The sequence below is a fragment of the Mirounga angustirostris genome, unplaced genomic scaffold (genome assembly GCF_029215605.1).
Source record: "Mirounga angustirostris isolate CCGP_5_RB_7025 unplaced genomic scaffold, mMirAng1.0.hap1 SCAF_2, whole genome shotgun sequence".
Lineage (NCBI taxonomy): Eukaryota > Metazoa > Chordata > Mammalia > Carnivora > Phocidae > Mirounga > Mirounga angustirostris.
The window spans coordinates 8,022,938-8,046,158 of record NW_026991710.1 but is presented as its reverse complement, the minus strand read 5'-3'; the positions used below and the strand labels follow the sequence as shown (position 1 = coordinate 8,046,158).

The 23,221-nt window shown below is 42.1% G+C and overlaps 1 long non-coding RNA gene across 1 annotated transcript; it reads left to right on the top strand.

The window, feature by feature from the left end:
- Nucleotides 1-673: 673 nt before the first annotated feature.
- LOC123847678 (uncharacterized) lies at nucleotides 674-22,695 on the top strand. Its single transcript, XR_006791589.3, has 3 exons — nucleotides 674-1,007; nucleotides 4,899-5,015; nucleotides 19,576-22,695. It is a non-coding gene; the product is annotated as an uncharacterized LOC123847678 (long non-coding RNA).
- The last annotated feature ends 526 nt before the right edge of the window (nucleotides 22,696-23,221 follow it).

Below are 23,221 nucleotides of genomic sequence, written 5' to 3'. Positions count from 1 at the left end.
ACAGAAGCTCACCACCACCTCTCTTGGTTGCTGAATGTTCTTGCAGGTCGATAATGACTAGCAGCATTTAGCCCTGTCCTCACTCACTAAAAGACTGAACCTGAGGTGTAACTGAAACCACAGATGGGAACACTTTCTTTCTAACATAAAGTGACAAGTGTTCATCATTTTCAAGCCACTCCAAGCTGCCCTGCTGGGGGCACAGAAAGACAACCAGCTTCCAGGGGAGGGAATCGAGCCTCCCCCGCAACTTTCAAAAACCACAGGAGAGAGCGAGTCCCCAAGCTGCACAAAGTTCCTTTGAGAAGGCAAACGTGGGTTTATTTTAGCTCCTTCCCAAGAGGGAACAAGAGGGAGACGCTGCCCGAGGGCACGGCCACCAGGGTGTTATGTGGGCCATCTAAAGGCGCTGGGACAGGAGGGGGAGGCCGGGTGGTGGCTGCACTGAATCAGCAGCTCCGGGACCAAGAAGGGACATCAGGCAAACCTCACCCACTTAAACATGCTTCCTCCTCCCGTAGAGACCATGTCTGATAGCCTCCTCACTTAAACTTCTTGGAGTGGTTTTCACACTGTTTATTCTTTCCTTCCTTCCCAGTGATCTCTCCCTCTCCCTCTCTCTCTCCTTCTCTCTCTCTGTCTGTCTCTCTCCCTGTCCCCTCCCTCTCTCTGTCTCTGCCTCTCTCTTCCTCTCTCTGTTTCTCTCTCCCTCCTTCCCTTTGTCTCTCTGTGTCTGTCTCTGTCTCTGTCTCTCTCTTCCTCTCTCTCTCTATCACTCTGTCTGTCTCTTCCCCTCTCTCTTTGCCTTTCTCTCTCTCTGTTACCAAAACTTACCACTTTTTCCTGTTCGATCCCTGCAGAGAGCACCAATTTTATTTATTTATAAAACAGTAACAACAGTGAAATTACTGAGAACCATAAAAAGCAGTTAAAAACTAAAAGCTTGAAGTGTTGATGCTCTGAAATTATCCTGATTTGATAGAGCTAGCATTGCCTTCCTCTGTCATGTGAGTAAAACATTATCTTTTCGTTTTTAAAGAAGCGGTTATATCGGGGTCTCTTTGATGATGTCTAAGGGTTGTTTCCTTTCTGTTAAGATAGAAAGTTCATTTTTGTACTCACAAAAGAAATTAAGGAATATCTACTCAATGTTCACAGCTCAGGATCTGTACTAATATTCCTCGTTACTTTTCTGCTCTGACTGCCCAGCTGAGCAGAAGATAAACACATTGTTCTTTGTTATATTGCAAGTTGATAATATTAATGAAACAAACAAATGGAATGACCTGTCTAATTTTCCTCATGAACCAGAGATGAGTTGACCCAAACATCTTACTTCCTTTTTTTTTTTTTTTGTCCAAATCACCTGTTTTGGAATTAACCCGGGTTTGACTCTCCTTTCTTACACCTGCTGAATCTGTGAAGCAAGCATGTTGCCTTACTCCTCAGAGCCTCACTTTCTACTTTCTAAACATGGAGAACAGAGGAGCTGCTGATTCAGTGCCACCCGGCCTCCCCCTCCTGCCCCAGGACCTTTAGATGGCCCACATAACACCCTGGTGGCCGTGCCCTCGGGCAGCGTCTCCCAGCCCACCGTTCCCTCTCCGGAAGGAGCTAAAATAAACCCACGTTTGCCTTCTCAAAGGAACTTTGTGCAGCTTGGGGACTCGCTCTCTCCTGTGGTTTTTGAAAGTTGCGGGGGAGGCTCGATTCCCTCCCCTGGAAGCTGGTTGTCTTTCTGTGCCCCCAGCAAGGCAGCTTGAGCGGCTTGAAAATGATGAACACTTGTCACTTTACGTAATTTCTCCAGAGGCAGAGTCAAAGTGTTGTGCGCCGGGCTGAACAAGAAAATATATATTTTAGCATGATATTTTGCATATAATAAGCCCTCAATAAGTGTAACACCCTTTAATTTCATAGAGCTACTGATAAGGTTTGTGGTGCCCGGCCCAACTTGCAATTCCTGCTGAACAGAGCAGGTCACGGAGCTCAGAGAAAGTCAATGAACTGATCAAGATCACATAAAGGGTGGGCATCGGCGGAAAGCCCTGGTTCACAATCAGGGGTCTTTTTGCCTCTTGGGCCATGTTCAGACATCGGGGGCCGTCACCACAGAGGAATTACAGCATTGGCATCCAGTGGGTAGAGGGTCAGGGACGCTGCTAAACACCCCATGATGCCTAGAACAGCCCCTTTAGCGAAGATGTGTCTGCACTAAAATGTTAATACTGCCAAGGCTGAGCCACCCTGGTTTCAGATCTATGTATCCCGACACCAAATCAAGAGTTATCTTAATTCGCCTCATACGTCCCAAAGTACCTCAAAGCACATTGTAAAACTAAAGCACGATTCTTGTTATTTGAAAGGCAGTATAATATGATAGAAAACTTTAAGGTTTGACGTATCTGGGTCTGTCCTCAGCTCTGCCACTTATTAACATTCAATCTGAGTGACCTCAGGCAAAAATTAACTCCTCCGAGCCCCGGTGTCTCTGTTTGTGACATGTATCAGCATGCTTCAAAAATCAGAAAGAATGTAAGTGACTGAGGACGATGCCAGTATATAACACGGGTCCCTTTGTGGCAGCTTGGTCAAAACTACCGTTCTAGCTGACCTATCATTTGCGGATGGGGGTGTAGATACATGGGATAAATCTCATCTTTGTCAACGAGTATTTACGATTACCTACTATGTGATAAGCACTGAAGATGCAAAAATGAACCAAATGGAAATGTTCCTGTCACGATGCAAGTTACATTACAGATGAAGGGAAATGGATGAGACCTAAGGATAAAGAAAGAAATCTCAGATAATTATAGACGGTGGTCAGGGCTGTCTTCTGGGAGGAGGCAAGGGGAGCAGAGATCTGAAGGGGGGAAAGGCACAAGAGTGAAGGGAAAGGAAGATCGCCCAAGACAGAAGGACTAGCAAAGACAAAGGCACCAGGAAAGAGGTATTTGGGGAAGGAAAGCAAGGATGTGGGAGCATGGAGCAGCCAGAGGAAGGCTGTAGAACAAGGTCTTTCATCCTTCAGAGAACCGTGGGAGGAGCGTAAGAGGAATAATGGATTGTTAGTTGGCCCCAAATAATGCCCTTTGCAGGTTTCCACCTCCAAGAATAGACCATGAGGTTTATCACCCCAGAATCCTGCCTTGAACAGAAACCATCAATTGACTTGAGTTCTGGTGCTGGATCTCTATAGTCAGGCTTTGTTACAAAGAAACATACTGTTCTGAGTAGGCTTCATGGAGATTGAGAGCCAAGTGGGACCTACTTTCTAATTACTGAGGTAGACAGAACTCAGGGCATGGTATAGTGAAGGTTAAAATGTGCCTCTTTGGACCCCAGCAAATTTGGGGGAATTGATCAGCGGCAGAAGTAGACCGAGCAACTAAGATGGAGTGGTCTTCATTTGGCCCCAGCAAGAGTGAGGGCTTGGAACACATTCAGGAAGGTTTGGGGGAACTCAGAACATAATGAGGAACCAGTGACATGGTTCTCCAGGAAGAGCTTCAGAAAGCGGCCATCCCCCAGGAGAAACACTCTCCATGGCACACTGCATGAGCAGAGGTGGGTGAGGTTGAACAGAAGTGGAGGGAGAAGGCTAGACAGCTGACTCCAAGGAGCTAGTGACAGTATCCAGAAGTTCCCCACTGACACGAGGAGGGAATGGAACATTACTGAGAGCACAGATGGTCCAGCAGATGCTGCGAGTCATTCCCTGAAAGAGGTTGCAGTGTGAAAGGACGCTTGTCTCTCAGTAGAAAAGCCAAGATTCGGAACTCCAGGCATGAGGTTCACATGCTGACCCCTGGGCAGTCTTCCGTTCAGGGAGCGCCCCAGACTGGTCATTGGCTCTTACCAGTGCAGACTCATGGATCTATGAGCCCCTCTTCCACATCTTGGTGAAAAATAGGGGTATGGGGAAAATAATCTGAAAGACTATTTAATGCTGAAAACATTTAACACTAAAGAAATGTGTTATTCCAAAAAGATCACTTCAATTATTAGATAGGACTTAGCTTTCCAGATTGGACTAAATTTAGATGCTCTTCCAGGACCCACTGGAGTAGAAAGACTAAATAAGAAATAGAAATAGAAAGGTATATTTTTTCGTTTTTGCATATTTTAGTGTACTATGAATGCATGTGACTCCACAACAAGAAAAAAAATAATAATAAGGAGTTGAGCTGATAGCAACCTAGAAGTTTCCCAAATTTGAGTTGAGCAGAAAAGCAAAATTGTCTGTTTTTCTAAATAAAAGAAGAAAATCAGGTCAGTATCAGATAGGAAAAGAAACTATCCTTTTTGTTAGAGGGCCAACTCCTTTATAAACACTGGAGATGTTTAATCTTGTCCTTTGTAACTGGTACCTGTCTTTTCCTTTTCTTTGTCTTTGGGGCAGGCACTGAGGGTCAGCCTGGCCCTCTGTCTACTGGCCTGTTCATATCTGATGTGTCAGTTCCCTGTTAGGAAGAGCCTATCTGTGGTGAGATCTGCCAATTCTAACTCAGGGCTTATGACCAGAGTTGCTAGATAGAATAGAAGATGCCCACTTACATTTGAATTTCAAATAAATAACATTTTTTTATAAGTATGCCCCAATGTTCCCTACAAATATTACATGAGACATAATTTTACTTAAAAAATATTGTTTACCTGTTTTAAATGTAATGGAAACTCTATATTTGTATTTGTTAATCTGTCAACCCTACTCTGAGCAATGGCAAACCTAGACCCTGATACTGAGCCAAGTGGAAGGGTAAATGGGTGCCCACCTCACTGTCCAGCCACACTCTGCCCCAAATTGAGAGACAGGCCAAGCTTACCTCTAGTATTTATAGATGTATAAATACCAATGTAAATATAATTATTAACACAAATATATGTAAAACCAGGTTTTGGGGACATAGTAGCCTGGAAGTTTGAAAATGCCCAGCCACCCTGAAATTCACCATGGAAAGAGGAATGCCTTTTCTTCATATCAATGTAATTGGATGCGCAGGGATCTCCTGGTAGGTATCATTATGATTATTTCACCAAAGGGAAACCTAGATTCAAGGGGTAAAACAACAGTGAATCATTGTAAAAAGTGACCTAGATTTATAGTGAATAGATTTATAGCTTATAAGACCAAAATTTGAATTTCAACTCTACCCAGATATTACTATGAGAACTACCTTGACATTTTTAACTCTCTATTTGTCATATTCAGGAAAATAAGACATGGAACACTGGGTAGAGGGAGTATTTCATGTATTGATGTACACAAAGTACCAAAGAGCACTTATGGAGGTACTCAAAACATGATAGCTACTGGCATTAATTTCTATGTGGTTAAGTTTCCCATAAATAGTGATGCCATGACTAAAACTAGGAACATGGTACATAGCATAATCATGGGCACATGGATATATTTTAAAAAGCTGATTTGAACTCATGTCCAGTATTCAGATAACTCTTTCAGATTAAGCATGTGCTTTCTTTATAGCCCTATTTTGAAATGCAAATAGTAATGGGGTACTCTAGTAATATTTTGAATCATGGACACTTTTAATGAATTAAATTTATTGAATCAATTTTCTCATCAACAGCAGACTCTGGGCCAGAGAAATTTCCTGGGTATACTATTAATGTCTTCTTGTAGGGTGAACCCAAGCTTTGGGTCACCTCTGAGTAAAGATGGATGGAGAAAGTACTAGAAGAGGAGGTAGTGACATGAACAAAGTTAAGGGTGTGGGAAAACCTGGAGCACAAATGCGGCTATTGAAGGTCAGTGAGTGATTGTAGGAACAATTTTGATTCAAACCACTTTGGTGGCAAATTATCTTCCCCAATCCCCACCCCTTTAAGAAGTATAGGGATAGCCACAGTATTTCCTAATGAGGCAGAATCAAAGGAGTAAAGTTAGTGAAATATATATTTGAGTGAAACTCAACCTCTTTTTTTACACTGGAATTAACAGCCAGGAGTCCTGGGAGGTGGGAAGGGGAAGGCTGAGCATGAGGGCCATGAGTTCACACCACACATCCCTCTGTGCCAAGGACTGTTGACATCACGCCTATTTCCAGCTCCAAACCACCTCTGGACTCCTGCTAGGAGAATTACCTCTGAAGCGGTTTCTGTGTATGTAGAAAATCAAATACATTACCTGCATTTTCTTTAGTGTTCAATGTAATTATACCTATAAGTATATTAAGTGAAATTTCTCTAAACATTTAAGCTTACACAACTAATAAATCAAAATGTAAACTTTACTAATCCTCTTAGACAGTTAAAAGTTAATTACAAATCTTAGTCAAATTCCTGTCTCAATAAAAGCATAAGCTTTAATGTGCCACATTCCCCTAAGTGCTTCAGACACCTTAAAATAAGCATGATATTCACAAATTATCACAATAATTATAAAACATTTATATTTACACTCAACCTATGAGAAAATTAGTAATTCTATAGATTTAGCTAATTTCTTATTTATTTATGTACCTTAATATATTTTAATGCATCTTTCCAAGTTACAGTCCCCTACCAAACAAAATGATTACAGTAGACCTATGGAACTTGTAGAGTTATCTGTGAGTTGATTATTGACCTGAACAAAGGACACAGTTGGGACTTCAAGGTGATTCAAACCCTAGCAGCTATTTCTTACCTGGGTTCCTCTTAGAATCATGAGTGACTTATTATGTCAAGAAGAATGTCCCCAGACATGTCTTTTCCTGCAACCTGATGTCTTTGCACTTTTCCTTCATTACATCTGTGATATAGAATATGTTATAGGCTGAATTGTATCCTTCTCTGAATCATAATTGGAAGTCCCAACCCCCCAGGACCTTATAATACAACTGTATTTGGAGATAGGATCTTCAAAGGTGTAACTAAATTTAAGTGAGGTCATTAAGGTGGACCCTAATCCAAATGACTGGTGTTCTTTTTTTTTTAACTTTTTTTTAAGATTTTATTTATTTGTTTGACAGAGAGACAGCAAGAGAGGGAACACAAGCAGGGGGAGTGGCAGTGGGAGAGGGAGAAGCAGGCCTCCCGCTGAGCAGGGAGCCCGATGCGGGGCTCGATCCCAGGACCCTGGGATCATGACCTGAGCTGAAGGCAGATGCTTAACGACTGAGCCACCCAGCTGCCCCATGACTGGTGTTCTTATAAGAGCAGGAAATTGATCTTGATGGGGCTCAGGGCAAGCTTCCCCAAAATATGCCAAAGTGGCATATTGATTACTTTGACTCAAGTTACTTGAGAAACAACCGGTGCAGGAAGGACATTCTGACTCTCCTCTCTGTCCCCGGGAAAGCAGGAATAAATCTCTCATGTTAAGGGTCCCCTCCCTGCACCAGGAGGTAGAGAGACATCCTTATCACTAGAAACAGGGAATTCAGGGCCCAGACACTGCATAAATAAACTCTGCTTAGTTTCTTCACTAATTAGTACTAATTAGTACCCAAGCCTAAGTGTCTTGTCTTGTTAGTTCTACAGATTTATTGTATCTTTGTCTAAAAAGTATAAAAACTGCCTGCTTTGGTCACTTCCTTGGGTCTCATATTTCTATGACCTCCCATAAGTATGAATTAAATTTGATTTTCTCCTGTTAATCTGTCTTATGCTAATTTAATTATTAGACCAGCCAAAAGAACCAACAGGGGTAGGGGTAAATTCGCCTCTCCCTGATGGTCTCCAAAGAGTCTTGATTCTCTTTAGTTCAAGAACTACCTAGGATTGTAGAATGAGATGTGGCTGTTCAGTGTCCTTACCATGCTTTCCACGTGAGTGCTGGGGCACAGGAAGACACCACTGCTAGACCACTGTAGGGACAGAAGGGAAAAAACCTATTTATAGTCAAGGTTATGAATTGACTATACAATTACATCTCTAATTTAACTTTAGGATTAATAAGTTATTTCAATTTATTTCCACTTCAGTATGCCTAACTTGAATTTTAACCCACCACCCCAACTGAAATTGTGTCTTCTTTTATTTTTATTTTCTCTTTATGTTCCATTAACCACCATTTGTAATGACATTATTGGCCCTAAAGAATTCAAAGCACCTCATAAATTGCCTCTATTTATTCTTTCTCAACTGTTAGTATAGATACAATGTAATTCAGCGTCTTACACAGATGTTATGAACACCATCCATATAGTACTGGGTGCCCTAGCATTGTATTTCCCAAGCCTGTGGCCTAATTTTCTAAGGATGCAATTTACAGGTTGAATGACCTTTACCCACTCTCATCTCTGGACCTTGCTTAACTCATCTATAATGTATTTTTTTTTTTTAAGATTTTATTTTTTATTTAACAGAGAGAGAGACAGTGAGAGAGGGAACACAAGAGGGGGAGTGGGAGAGGGAGCGGGGCTTGATCCCAGGACCCTGGGATCATGACCTGAGCTGAAGGCAGACGCTTAATGACTGAGCCCCTATAATGTATTTTTTTTTTCTAACAAACAAACAAACAAGAGAGAGAGAAGAGAAAAGAAAAGAAAAAGAAAAAGGCAGATCTCAAATTCTGTGATTTGGGAATGAGCTAAGTCTGGGATCAAATCTGCTTCATTAACTAAAAGATCTTAAGAGAGTGAATATAGAGCTGAGACATCTCCCGTCCTATAAAACCAAACACTGAATGGCACTCAGCCATTCTTTCCCCATCTGAACCTAAAGATTAAAAGGATTAAACTGTGTGAAAGCACTTTATAAACTTAAACCATGTGTAAATTGTCTGCATTTTTATGACGAATTGCCCCTCGTGAGTTATTTCAGGCATTAAAGTGTTAAGTTGCTCACCTGAATATGGGCAGCGAGGTCCCCACGAAGTCTGCGTATCCTGGATTTCCAATTCAGTGCTCTATCCACCCCCAGATTATGCGGCATTTCAAATATGAAAGTGAATTCCATGGATGAGAAGCAATCATTCACCCATGGGCCAGGCTCTCATCTTTGCCTGCACACCTGTCAAGAAGAGATCCAACCGGATAGGCCCCACTTACCTGAGATAAAGGCCAGTCCACGAAGGACTGTGATGCCAGGTGCTCTGCCCTTAAGTTGTGCAACAGACAGCTGCTTTAAGGTTGTAAGGCACGCAAGCCTTCCTGGTCTATTTTATTCATGCCGGTTCCCAAGGATGACACTCCAAACTTGGAAGGAGAGGCACACCTTTGTTTCCATTCCAGTATAACCAAAGAAAGAAAGCTCGTGATACAGCAGTTTAATTAGAGTATGCAAATCACTATGCTCCCATTTCCCTCCTGTGCGTTCCAGGTCCTGCCTTCTTTACAAGAGGAGATCACAGCTCAGGAAAGGGGAGGCTGGAAACAAAGCAAGCAGTCTGCATGCCTCCACAGCAGTGTGGCGGAAGGGTGGTGAAGGGTGAAGGGCTGCAGACTTGCTGCCGCAGGGTGCCGTCCCGTGACAGCAATCTCATATTGAGCTTGTGGGGTGTCTCTTTGGCATGGCTGAAAAGTGAAAAGCGTGCCTTGCAAACAATATGTGACTTTTGTAAATTTATTTTTAATAAGCGTACATCACAGTATTCTTTTTTATGTACGGTTTTATGAGACCGGACATAGGCCAGTGTAACCACCACCACAATCAGGATACCAGACAGCTCCATTAACACACAGCAACTGCTTTCTATTCAAACCGTTTGTATTCAAATACTCCACCTACCCTGTAACCCTGGCGACCACCCTCAGTTCTTCATCCCTATAGATTTGCCTTTTACACAATGTCATATAAATGGAAATCTGGCTTTGTTCATTTGCATTATGTGTAATGTATTTGAGCTTCATCCTTGTTGTTGTGTGTATCAGTAATTTGCTCTTGTTTGTGGCCCTGGGGCATTCTATTGTATGGGTAGACTAGTGCTTGTTCATCCATTCATCAGTTAAAGGACATTTGGGTTGTTCCCAGGTTTTGGTGATTATCAATGAAACTGCCATAAATATTTACATACATGTTTCTATGTGACCTAAGTTTTGTTCCTTGGGTAAATACATAGAAGCAGAATTGCTGAATCATGGGATGAGTACATGTCTAACTTTATAAGACATTGCGAAGCTATTTTCTAAAGTGATGGTATCATTTTGCATCCCCACCTGCAATGTATCACAGTACTGATCTACCACCTCACCAAACTTAGTATTGTCAGGTATTATTATTGTTGTTGTAGTTATAGCAATTCTAGAGAGTGTGGAGTGGCATTTCTGTCTGGATTTAATCCTCATTCTCCTTATGACTGATGATGTTGAGCATCTTGCTTACTTATGATCATCACCTTACTTGCCACCATCTCTTGTCTTTAGTGAAATGTATATTCAAACCTTTTGTCCGATTTTAAATGAGTTGTTTTCTTATTCCCAAATTCCATAAATATTTCTAAGCTTACATTTTTATTAACTAAATTTTATTAAGTAAAAGCTGAATAGTCACAATTATTATAAACATAATTTAAATCACTGATAGCAACAGAAAGTTAGATTTTAAGAAACCCAAATATTTATAGTTCTAGAACAATGCTTCAGAAAGTTTAGTGTGCAAATGAATCACTTAGGGATCTTGTTAAAAATGCAGATTCTGGGGCGCCTGGGTGGCTCAGTTGGTTAAGCGACTGCCTTCGGCTCAGGTCATGCTCCTGGAGACCCGGGATAGAGTCCCGCATCGGGCTCCCTGCTCAGCAGGGAGTCTGCTTCTCCCTCTGATCCTCCCCCATCTCATGATCTCTCTCTCTGTCTCATTCTCTCTCTCAAATAAATAAATAAAATTTAAAAAAAAATGTAGATTCTGACTCAGTGAGTCAGGGCTTGAGCCTGAGAATTTGTATTTCTAATAAGCTTGCAGGTGACACTGATATCAATGATGCCTACATCACATTTTAGCTAACAAGTGTCTAAAAGATCTTGGTTCAAATCCCCTTTTATAACCCCAAAACTGGCCAACACTGATCATGTAATTAAATCTTCCTTTACTTTTGGAAGCAAAGGAATATGAAATTAATAAAGATCTCTAGATGTACTGCTAGAACTTGAATAGGTATGTCACAGAGTTCCTGTGCCAAATATCTGTCCAAAATTATGCTGTCACGTTGACTGATTTTGCCAATAAAGAATAGAGGGATTTCCTCATTGAAGTTACTCCAATAAAGAAATAATTATCTATGTCCCTTATTAGAATCAATTATTTTTTTACCCTCAGAATACTTTATTGTAGTCACTGGTTGAAGTAAAAACTTTTTTTTTAATGTTTCTCCCCATTATGTGGAAGCAGGTGGGCTGTGTTCAACCAGGACCTTATTTTATTGTCCAAGTCTCTTTGAGGCCTGGAATTTCTGCCTCATTGTTAATTTTAAAAGAATTGGAATCCTACTAGCCAAAGAAAAAAAGTATTTATGATTTTGGGAAATCCAAACACTTGTTGTGAAAGGGGTTATATACACTTTAGTGGGTAACCAAGATGAGCCATTGAGATTCACGAAGAAAATATTAAAACTTCTATTTTCATTCATTGTTAAATTAAAAAAATAGGAAAATGGCATTTCACAGTTGTTGAGTATATCAATGGACACATGGGTCTTCATTCTGTCTCTATGCCATAAAGTAAAAGATAAAGAATTCAATTTTGGACATAAGTTTTAAGTATCTGAGAGATATTTTAATGGAGATGTTGAGTAAACAGACTGGCAGTCACAAGAGAAGGAGGGCTGGACCCATAAACCAACAAGGAGCCATAATGGAGAGAGAGCAGGTAGGATTGCTTCAGTAACAAAAGAAGGCATTCATGGGAGGGAGTTCTAACACTTAGAGTTTCAGAAGAAGAGAAAGAACAATCAAGAAAAACTGAAGAAGAGGCAAAGAAGTCAAGAATGGCACGGGGAAGCAAGCAGGCTCCCGGGAGAATTGTATTTCAGAAAATATTAGATGGGGTGCCTGGATGGCTCAGTCAGTTAAGCTAAGCATCCAATTCTTGATTTCTTCTCAGGTCATATCTCGGGGTCATGGGATTGAGCCCCCCCGCCACCACCACCACCAGGCTCTGCACTCAGCACAGAGTCGGCTTGGGATTCTTTCCCTCTGCCCTTTTCCCCGTTTGAGTGCTCTCTCTCTAAAATAAATAAAAGCTTCAAAAAATTAAAAGAAAATAGTAGACAGAGTGTCAAGAAAGACTGATTAACCCTGTGAATTATTGTTGGAAGGCTTAGTAAAACGAAGGCAGACATGCCTATTAGATTTGGTTACTGGGATCAATGCTACTGGTGACTTCAGCAAGAGGGGGGCTATCTCTAAAGATCCCACATGCAAAATGGAAGCACATTTACTGTTGTTGTAAACAAAGTTTGTTTTATTTGTGTGTAAATAAATACATGCATGCTCCAAGTAAAATTTGGGGGAATTAAAGAATTGACAAAGGTGACAAACAGAAATGTGCTTTAAATTGATTACCAATAACCCTATCATCTAAAGGCAATCTCTGTCATAATGTTGTGTGTCTAACTCCTGTGTCTTCTTACTTGGTACGTTTTTTGTTTTTTAAAATCTCTTCCATATACTTGCGAGTATATTTTATGCACTGATTTTTCACTTCACTTTTTAACAAACACATTTTAAATGCTTTGTAAGCATAGCATACCATAAAGTGAACATACCATATAGATATTCATCCCATTTAGATTGTTTCCAATTTGAAGGCTATTATAAATAAAGCTGAATGAACATCTTTTTGTACAAACCTTCCCCCCAATTATTTTAGGTTATTTTCTCACAGAGGAAAATCCATCAGGTAATTTTTAAGTCCTATGTTATGAAGACCTTCAAACTCTAAGGAAGGACCTACTTTATTTTTTTTTTCTTTTTTTTTGAAGATTTTATTTATTTGACAGAGAGAGACACAGTGAGAGAGGGAGCACAAGCAGGGGAAGTGGGAGAGGGAGAAGCAGGCTTCCTGCTGAGCAGGGAGCCCAATGCGGGGCTCGATCCCAGGACCCTGGGATCATGACCTGAACCGAAGGCAGACACTTAAGGACTGAGCCACCCAGGTGCCCCAGGAAGGACCTACTTTAAATGAATATTTGTGTGCTATGGATGAAGAGAAGGATCTCAAATTGACCCCAAAACATGATAACCCTTGGCAGTTTTAATTCAGCAACTTCCATGAATACAACTTCTAATTTCCTTTTTCTCGTGATTTGGAATATTACTTTTCCATCTCTTCCTCCAAAGGTCTAAAATTTCCCTAGTACTGAGAAAGAGAGCATCACTTCCAAGATAAATGAGAAGGGAAGGTCCAAGACAAGAAGAAAGAAGAGAAGGCTGTTTGCTGCCATTAATTTTAAGAAAGTCTTTGAGTCTTATATAAACTTCTCTTTTTCTCCAAATATTTGCATTGTCAAAAGCTGGAGCACTGGCATAGTAGACACTTACCATTTGTAGCTTCTCTGACAACTGACCTCCCCTGCCTGCTCTCTGCAGTCACCCACTTGGGAAACCCCTATTGATAGAGTCTTAGGGAGAAGCACGTGCCCCTCCCTAGAAAAGGAAAAGCAACCACAGTTCTTCTAGTCCTGGTTGAGTCACCAGGGGTTTAGCACATGGATTGGGCCCAGCAAGTGGACAATCAATGCTGGGGTTTTGCTCTTGAGAGAGCAATGCTATCATATGGGAACAGAGGTCAATCATCATTGCCATGGTGGTCTGAGCAGACCAGCCCATGCCTCTGTTTGATCTCTGCTGCAGTCCTTGATGGTTAGAGCTTCCTGGTGATTACCCATCTCCACATCTGGTTCTCCTTGTTGTTCTATGAACGCTGAGAATCCTTCAATAATCCCTTGCCTATGTTAACATTAGTCAGTCTTCATTGTTTGTAAGGAAGTCTCTGCTTAGGCCCAATAAGCAGGGTCAGGCCACATGTAAGATTTTGGACTTTGTCTTTAGAGCAATAGAAAACCACTAATGGGTAAGAATTCTAACAGCACAGGACAAATTATCTGTTGCTAGGGGAGGAGGATGGAGACCTAAGGAATGAATGAGCATTAGGTAAAAAGAGTGTCAGCAGGAACAAAAGGCAAACACAGGTGAAGTCTTCCAGACTGCAAGGAGCAGAAAGTAGGCTACTTACCAGGAGCAAGGGCACTCTCACTTCTGCATCATTCAGAGACTCTGGAGACCAGGGAAGGAATGTCAGGGGACAACATGTGTCTGGAAGCAGTTACAAGGACAAATGAGGACACCTGGAAAGGCTTTTTATGCATCTCCTATGTAGACTCATGGAGCTGTGTTTCATCTACTTCATTGGGCCAAACAGAATGAATAATTTCATAATAATCTGTTCTTCCGACAGCTTTCAACCCCTCAATACTCATCTCTGACATGGTGGATAGAAATAGGCCACACCAGCCACCTCTCCCACCTTCAAGAAGAGTTTCCTAAGTTTCACTGATAAGATTCATCTGCAATTCTGATCAAAAAATTAACTTCCCAGGCTCTTCTTTCAGAAGTTCTGATTCAGGGGGACAAGGGTGGAAACTGAGAATGATTTTTAACGAGTTCTGTCACGTGATACTTGTCATCATGGAAGTTTGAGAAATATCCTGTGAAATCTCTTACCTGATGAAGGTATGGAATAGACACCTCACAGGGATTTCCCTGGTCATCCGTAGTTTCATCCCACAAAGTGGTGATTTGAAGTCCAGAGTAAGTGTTCTTGATTTTTCATGTACCAGCATCTCTTGGAGACTTATAACAATGCACATTGCTGGTCACACCCCCAGAGTTTCTGATTCAGAAGGTCTTGGTTGATATCTGAGGACTGGTAGGTCTAAAAAAAGCTCAGGTGCAGCTGAGGCTTCTGGTCCTGGACCGCATTTTGAGAACTACTGACGTAGAAAGAATACAATGTGCCCAGGTGCTCAACACAAAATTATTACTTACCGATTCCTCCAGAGGAAACCCCCTCCCAATCAACAACCCCTCAGAACAGGACAGGGGATCCTCTCTACAGTTATAAACCCCGAGGCCCCAGAGACCTAGACCTCCTTCCCCACGATATATCAGAAAACGAAACCTAAAATTCTCAGTGTGGTCAACAAGGAGACTCAGAGATGCAGTCCCAATCCTAACCTTTTATGGAATAAATGAAAGCAAAGTTGGAGATCAAAGGGAGATGGATATCTGTAGAGAGGTGATGTTTCTACAGTACAGCTTTGGGAGACCCATGGCAGAGTTAAAACAAGGAAACTGAGGCAAAACTACCATGGCCTTGAGACACATCCGTGCATGTTAGGGAGAGGGTAGCTGAGATATAGGGAAGGTTATGCTGAATGTGGTGCCAGGGTGGGGGCTGGGGAGTGTTGACAGAGTCAGGCTAGAGCTCCCCACTCTCCCCCGCCATATGCCACACTCTGGTGGGACACAGAGCATCATGCACAGAGTTAGGACCACAGGATCTGAAGGATCTAACTTCAGGAGGGCTTTGGGTAAATGCCAGACAATGCAATGTTCTAAGCACTTCTCATGAAATAACTCTCTTAATACTCACACTAACCCAACAAGTAGATACAACAAACATTGCCTTTTACAGATTAAGAAATAGGGTCACAGAGAAGCCACGTATCCTGGTGGAAGTCACAAGGTGAGCACTCAGTGCACTCAAATCCAGGTTGTTTGACTTCAGAGACTATAGGCCTAACTCAACATACTGCTGTTGCTTCTTAGCAGAACACATATTTCTTGATCATCTGCTACCTTCAAGTCATTATTTTAGCTACTGTGGGTGGGGGCTAGAGGAGGGGGAAATAAAATAGATACTTCCCTTGCCTTGAAAAGAGTGAAATCTGGTAGGATGGACAGACCCACTTACAGCGAACTCTGAAACAAGGCAGATTGCAAGTGTAGGCTTCTATGTTCTGTCAAAAGCTACGGGGATACCGGGATACAGAGAGAGAACCGTAGGGGTGGATGGTAAGTCATGGAGACCCTGGTATCCTTTATTCTAGGCCCTAAGTGGATTGTAAGGAAAAAAAATAAAAACCAGTCCCTCCAGTCAAGTTGTTGACGCTTGAAAGAGGATATCTGGGAGGAAGAGCCAGCTGATTCTGAGGCTCTGACCTCATTTTTCAGATTCTCCTCTCCTTTGCACCCTTCTCTGGTTCCCGCTATCACCATCCTGCTGGCTTCAGAGGGTAGTAATCTTTTTCAAACACTCTGGCCCAGACAAAAAAACCTTTCTATTAACTCCCCACTGTACAGCTGAGACCAGGCTGGAATTAACAATAATGAAAATCAATAAGCCCTTCACTAAATGCTCAGGCACAGAAACAAGAAAATAAACTGTCTTATAATATCAAAACTCTGTCTAAGAGGACTGCTCTGTCCACACAGAAACCCCTGGGGGAAGGACATGATGCCTGCAATGATACCCGCTCTTCTTAGACCCTGGAATCCTTGAGTTCACAAATGCTATTCTCTTCCCTGTTTGTTATCTGGACTCCTCAACGTCTAGACAAAGAGATGGAGAATTGTCTTCCTTGGATCTGGTGCCTGGCCTCTCAGGTCCAGGCTTCCATGTTCTAACTCACCTCTGCTCCAAGCTATTGGAAGTAATGGACTTTCTCCTCCAGACTTTCCTTTATGGCCTTTCAAAGAACACCATGGCTACCTTGTCTGAAATCAAGTCTAGACACTTGTTAATTAACCGCCTGAGTTTGATCCAGGTACTTCATCTTCCTGAGTTTCTATTTTTCTGTTGGTGAACTTAGGGGTGTGAATTAGTAGTTAACTCAGTCCCATTTCTGACCTTTCTATAATTCTAGGCCCATTTGTGGCGTGACTCAAGTTGCTCATTGCATATATTTTGCCTCAGCAGTAATACTTTAAGGAAAATTGCCTGAACCTGAAAGGTCAAGTCTATGAGGAGGACCCATGTGCCTAAGCTCAAAGATCCATTGCTTTTAAAGAACTAGACTGGGTGAGTGGGACCTGGGCTCCTGGATTCTCTGTATTTACAAACATAGTATTGAAGATGCATTAAGACTAAGGGAATCCAGGGGCCCTTTCCATCTCTGGCAAGCTCAGCCACATGTAAAAATAGTGTGGACAGTACAAATACAAAGGCTGAGTCATCAGCTTTTCCCTCAGGCCCCAGCGTTCAGTCTGTGAGCCATCAGACATGACAAGCAGGATTCAAGCTAGTGCTTTCCTATGATCTACAAACCATTGCCCTGGTCATTCACCACAGGGCCATTAGCACATGTATGGAAGTGACAGAATTTTAATATGAGGATGATGATGAGGATGATAAGGCTCAAGCTCAAAGAGGATAAAGCCCCAGTGGAAATACAAAGTGGCCTGAGGTGACCTTATTGACCTCACCGTCATCATATCTACTATGTGTTGAAGGCCACACTATTGGCTGGAGGTATTTCACCAGTCAGGGGCCTAGAATAATGCATACTTCCTCTTTGGCAGGGGCTCTGGGAGAGCCAGACCTGGAAGATAACAGAACCAAGGTGGAAATGTCTCTCAATGAGAGTAAGGCGGGATCAAAACCAGAATCAAAGTTAGGAGACCAGGACAGCAGGAAACAAATATTGAGACCTGGGTGTAGAACCAAAGGTTCCAGAAGGTAGAAGAAGAGGAGAGCCGGGACCATTGAATGAGATAGATGAGCAGAAGGTTATTCTGGGCAAATACTAAAAAAAAAAAAAAACAACTCTATTTCTGAGATTGGATATTAAGGTGGCTTTTTACATCCTAGTGGAATAGTACATGGGAATCATGAAAGTCTCTGTAAGTCAATCCAGCTCATCAAAAAGAGACAATGGGCTTGTGTTTTCTGGGTTTCATGGTGCATTGGCTTCTAACTGAATTTGGTTTTCTTTCTTTTTTTTAATCATTTTTATTTATTTATTTGAGAGAGAGAAAGAGAGAGCACAAGCTGGAGAGGGGCAGTGGGAGAGGGAGAAGCAGGCTCCCCACTGAGCAAGGAGCCCAATGTGGGGCTCGATCCCAGGACACTGGGATCCGGCTGAGCTGAAGGCAGATGCTTAACCAACTGAGCCACCCAGGCACCCCTGATTTTGGTTTCTACCACCTAATTGCAAGGTATATTAGCTACATGTCACTGAGTAACAATTTACAACAAACTTAACAGCTAAAAACAACACACATCTGTTTTATCAGTTTCTGGGGATCAAGAGTTCAGTCCCAGCTTCTCTTGGTTCTCTGCTTCAGAGTCTCACCTTAAAGCTACAATCAAGGTGTTGGCCAGGGCGTCAGCCTCACTTCAAGGTTTAACTGGGGAGAAAGTCCTCTTCTGGCCCCACGTGATTGTTGGAAGCATTCTGTTTCCTACAGGCCATAAGAGAGAGAACCTGAGTGTCTTGCTGACTATCAGTTAGAGGTTACTCTCATTTCCTTGCCATGTGACTTTCCCTGAAGGGCAGCTCACAACACGTGTGGCTTCTTTGTAGCCAGCAAGACAGTCTCCTAGCAAGACAATTATAATCTCATGTAACATAATTGTGTGCACGCAATCACCTCTATTCGATCACCTTTGCCATATTCTAGTGTTTTGAAACAAATTAGAGGACACATCACACTCAAGCAGAAGGAATTATGCAAAGGCTTGAATACTAGGAGGTGGAGATTATGGGAACCATCTTAGCCTCTGTCATACATAAATAAATCTGCTAGTTGGGACTGGATCTCAATGCTACTCTACTGTTCTCCTTGAGAAATTAAACAAAGACACCATAATATGTGATACAGTTAAGCACAGGCTCCTGAACCAGACAGCAGATCTCACTGGGTGGGCAGAGTTGATGGGACAAGGTTGTTTCTCCTTCCTGTTGGCTCGTAGATGAATTTCCATCCCCGGGAATAAATCCTTCCTTTTCCCAAATAGACAGGAACCATGGACCAGATGAAATGAGGCAGAGAACTTAACAAATACAAGTACTAGGAGCTATATTGGGGTCCCCTAAACCTACTGCACGAGTTGAGGCAAATTTTGGCAATAAAGGCTTGTGAATAAAGCTTAAGGGATTTGGTTGACTCAGTATGAGTCAGCAGTGTGATGTGGCTGCCAAGAATAGCGAAGGCTGTGTTAGACTCAGTGTAATTAGTCCAGATGGAGGATTCGTCCAGAGGAGATGACCCTTTCTCACTTTGTGCTTCTGTGGCCCACACATGAAGGCTGATGCTAATTCCAGACCCCACATTCTGGGAGGGACATGGCCAAACTAGTGTACCTGCAAAGGAGAGTCCTTTGGTTAAAGGTTAAAGAGGTTGAAACCATGGAAGATAACAAAAAGAATGAGGACTGGGAATATTTAATCTGCAAAGGCAAGCTCCTGAACTGGATAAGATTGTTGTTTTAAAACACTAGAGGGCTGTCTTATGGACAAGATATTGGGGGGGAGGGTCTTATATGAGCCCAAGGGATAGAACCAATGTCCATAGTGGAAGTCTTGGAGGATCAGATGTCTGCTCAGAGTGAGAAACATTTCTCAGTGGGCACGGCTGCCATAGCAGAGGACAGATGCTTCTCACTGGAGGTCTTCGTTGTGTCTTTCAGTCATTCAACAAACACTTCTTAGTTCCAACTGACTGCCGGACCAAATTATGCAGATGCCCAACAAAGAAAATTCATCCCCTGTTTTCAAGAACTGTACCTTGAAGACAAGAAAACAAACCATTTCAAAGAAAGACTGAAAGTAACCAACAACCCCCAGCCGTCAGACATGTATTTCTTGGTCACGTCATATGCAGGAGGCCACAGCTTGCTTCCTGTGGTTCTGTGTACCTTCTCATTCTGGGACTTGGGACAGAAGAACAGAAGTGCTAGTGGAAATTTGTGATGCCTTTGATCAAGCTTCCGCTCCAGGTAGACTAATCTGCTGCTCGCACTGGCACTGGCCACAGCGTGTCAATGCCAAGTCTTGCCACAGGGGGCACTGTGAGCCACACTGCAACAGGCATGTATGCTCTACAGGGAAAAGGAAGCAAATGATCAGCAAAAGTAGCACAGTTTCCTACAGCGCCCTAGGAGTCATTCTGAGGGTGTCGAGAGGACAAGATTTTGTGGAAGACACAACTATTTAGAAGGCCTTCAAGGAAGAGGGGACTTACTCTTGACTGTGTTGGGCCAGTCCCTCTCTCTTTCTAAAACCTCTCTATGCTCACACTTTTATGCAGTCTAATCCATATCAGCGTAAGTGTTCATAAATTAGTTCGCTCTGGTCTGAGCGGGATGGTTTCCTTGCCTGGGAAGAGGAGTGAAAAAGTACACAAAATTTCCACTCGGGGAGCGAAATCTACAGAAATTTAAATGAGGTAAATGAAATTTAACAGTTGAGAAATTACAACTGTGAAGAAGTAGGTTAATCCAGGGACGAAAGGGAGTGAATCAAGAGAAACATATAAGAAGCTGAATTTAATTAAGGGACCTAGAAAGAAGATATTAGTAGCCATTCTCCATGAGGAATAATAAATGAAAGATTGCATGTCATTTGGGGTTGTAAAGGCCTAAATTATGGTCCTCCTCATGCTCCACTCCTGAAAAAAATTATTTATTTAATCTGTCTGTGAAAATTTCACAGATGGAGGGAGCAAAGCAGGCTGATTACAGTGTGTTTATTTGTTTGCTTGTAAGGAATTCTTATTGCCTTGGCCACCAGGAGCAAAACAATTCCCAGTACGGGAGAACAGAAAAATGGTCCCTTTTTTCCTAAGTGTGGCTGGTGAACCAAGGGAAGTTGGATGAGGCAGGAATGGGCACGTTGCCCAAAATACTTCATTGCTCACATTGCACGTCCTTTAATTTTTAATATATTTTATTTCTGTGTTCGGCAAGGTTTTGTTTTTTTAACCTCCTGGTGCAAAATCATTCTGTTAAAACCTCTGGAATTAACATGCCAAACGCCAACTGCAATGTGTAAGGGCTGTGAGATACTTCTCCAGTGATTTTCAATTTGAAAACTTGAAAACCTGTTCTCCTCAAAGGAAAAGCACAATTTTAATATTTTAAAAATAGTGTGGTGATGGTAATAAAATGATAGCAGTGTTTCCCTCTAAAGCTACCTTTGGGGTCCTGGGTGGGCCCCATGAGGGGTGAAGGTGGTGAGTGCCAGTCCTTCTGGCCATGCGAGATGAAGTCACATAAATAGAAGCGACCACCAAGAAAAGAGGCAGATCTGAAGTAAGACAAAAGCATTTATTTGGATTTCTCAGAATCGCAATTTGGGGAGCAGAGATTTGGGTAGAAACCCAAGTCGTGTCCACTAGGGAACAAAAGTCAAGGGTTGTTAAAGACAAAAAGGAATGCTTGTATAGATTGTTTACAAAGAATGTGGATTGATGTTGATGGCAGAAAACTAATCTTGGCTACCTGTAATTGGTTGCTAAGGCTTTCATTCACTAAGGAAAAGGCTATTACTGTGGCAACTTGCAAGTTTTTGTGCAGAGTCCTTGGATTACTTGCCATTTGGCCCAGTTCAAAAGTTCATGGTTCTATCCAGGGAGAACATGCATAAGGCCCACCTCCTTAATGATTTCCTGGCTCCATCGTAAACACCTTGACATAAGTAACTCTATTTTATTTCAACTCTCACAGAAAGAGGAAGGCCTCTTTGGAGTTCTGTGTCCACAACCTGCTAGCAGTGGTCTCGGCTAATAAGAATAAAGCATTTATTACACACGCTGAGTGCCACATATGGTTCTAAACTTTTACGTGGATTCACTCATATAATCCTGGTGACAATATCATGTGAGATAGATATTCTTTTTTTTTTTTTAAAGATTTTATTTATTTATTTGAGAGAGAGAGAATGAGAGAGAGCGAGTACATGAGAGGGGGGAGGGTCAGAGGGAGAAGCAGACTCCCTGCCGAGCAGGGAGCCCGATGCGGGACTCGATCCAGTGACTCCAGGATCATGACCTGAGCCGAAGGCAGTCGCTTAACCAACTGAGCCACCCAGGCGCCCCGTGAGATAGATATTCTTTTCTTTCCCATTTTCTAGATGAGAAAACTGAGGCCCAATAACTTGTCCCAAATATGTAAAGATCTTCTATAAGTTGATAACAAAAAGATAACCCAATAGGGGGAAAAAATGAGCAAAAGATATGAATTGGCACTTCATAAAAGGGGATATCCAAATAGTCCTTAAATGCAGGAAAATGTGACTGACCTCACTGGTCATCACAAAAATCCAAATTAAAACCAGAATGACACACCACTGCATACTTGACTGAGTGCCTACAATTAAATAGACTGATGGCACAAAGTGCTTGAGAAGAAGCAGAGCAATGGAAACTCACACACTCCTGTGGGGAAGGAGTTGGCCCAGCCTCTCTGGAAAACAGTTTGATATTGACCACTCAAGTCCTACATTTGCAAGTCCTTTGATACAGCAATTCCACTCCCAAGTATAGAGCAATGTGCACCAACAAAATCAGGCACTAGAGTGTTCATAGAAGCATGATCTGAAAAATCCTTAACAGGAAACAACCCAAATACCATCGACAGTAGGATGACTAAGAACATTCAGTATTCGCATACTTTTAACAGTAACAATGAATTTCAGCTCCATGAAACAGCATGGATGAATCTCATAAACATCATTGAATAAAAGATTGAAACACAGAAGAATACTGTATGATTGCACTTAAATAAAGTTCCAAAGTTTGCAAAATTAGTCCCCAGTTTTAAAAGTCAGGAGAGTCATGACCTTGGGGAGGACAGAAAGAGTAATGATGAGGACAGGCACTGGCGTCTTGAGGAATGACCTCAGTGTTCTTTGCCTTGACTTGAGTGGTAAAAGAAAACCTCTCCATGTGCCTTGAACCACTTCTTTATTTCTGGTTCAAGAATTAGGTTAGGGGTGCCTGGGTGGCTCAGTCAGTTAAGCATCTGACTCCTGATTTCAGCTCAGGTCATGATCTCAGGGTTGTGAGATTGAGCCCTGCCTCAGGCTCTGCACTAGGCAAGGAACCTGCTTAAGAGTCTCTTTCTCCCTCTTCCTCTGTCCCTCCTCCTCCCCCGCCAAAAAAAAACAAATAATAATTGGGTTACAGGTCTACTTGACCTTCTTCAGAATTCCATGCACAATCAGACAAGATTTTTTTTTTCCTTCACTAAGAAAATACTGAAGTATTATACAGTAATTGGATTTTTAAAATCAGACTCCTTGCCCCTACTTGCACCTGTTTCTAAGAAACTGGGC